General features: G+C 53.5%; 1 protein-coding gene across 1 annotated transcript in view; it reads right to left on the bottom strand.

The window, feature by feature from the left end:
* ZADH2 (zinc binding alcohol dehydrogenase domain containing 2) overlaps positions 1-890 on the bottom strand; it is a gene marked incomplete at its 5' end in the record, with an annotated part of 6,961 nt that overhangs the window by 5,375 nt on the left and 696 nt on the right. The window lies entirely within an intron of this gene.

Below are 890 nucleotides of genomic sequence, written 5' to 3'. Positions count from 1 at the left end.
GGGGGGGGGGGGGGGAGGGGATGAGAGAGACTCCAAGTGCGTGTGGGAGGAGGGGACTTGGGAAACAAGGACGTCGCTCTGCCTGGCGTTACCAGGGTAGAGACTTGCTACTTGCACCTTGAGTGTTTCGGCTTCTTCCACGAAAAGGATTTAAACTCCAGCCCGATGGCTGTTCCGTGCCATTACTGGTTCATGGTCATCAGTGGATGCAGCAACACAATGTTTTAGACTTTGAGGTTTGGAGGGAATTTTGGTCTCAGAAATCCTAGTGGGAGATGTCAGCATCGGATTAAAGTGCCACAGAAGCTTTCTCATCACCTCCTGGAGGAGTCCCTGCTTGCCTTTCTCCTTGCCCCTTCTTTACTGTGTATGTACGTGTTACATACGGACACATGCTAGAGATTACGCACCCCCCCATACACACATGGTCACACACGGCCTTAACAGAACTTCCAGCGTTGTTCTCAAGCCAACTCGGTGCTTAACATCTTTAAGCTCCAAGGGAGAGCATGGCAAACTACGTGTTACTACGGTTTCCTTGCTTGACAAGAACCCGAGAGTGCTGCTCTCTTCTGTGCCAGCCACGCAGTCTGCGCCGAAGTTCCCAGAGTTTCAGCTTCCCCTCGGGGGCAGAGAAACCTCTGAACTTTAAAAAGGCTTACTTTTAGCTTAAGGAACGACCACGTCTAGGCAGGAGCCACCGAGAACAACCGGGTTTACGGTGACAGCTGGGGGGGAGGCACGTTTCGTCCTCAGAGTCTTCGTTTCATGGCGAGCTGGTCACCGCGCCGGGCGCGCAGTTCTAGCGCTGGCGCAGGATTTACGGCGTAGTATGTTAAGCAAAATGTCACCTCCTCGCTCTCGGCCCGACCCGGCTCCACTCTAAAAAG

The sequence above is a fragment of the Egretta garzetta genome, unplaced genomic scaffold (assembly GCF_000687185.1).
Source record: "Egretta garzetta isolate BGI_Z169 unplaced genomic scaffold, ASM68718v1 scaffold126, whole genome shotgun sequence".
In the NCBI taxonomy this organism is placed as follows: domain Eukaryota; kingdom Metazoa; phylum Chordata; class Aves; order Pelecaniformes; family Ardeidae; genus Egretta; species Egretta garzetta.
This window is presented reverse-complemented; position numbering and strand designations above follow the sequence as displayed.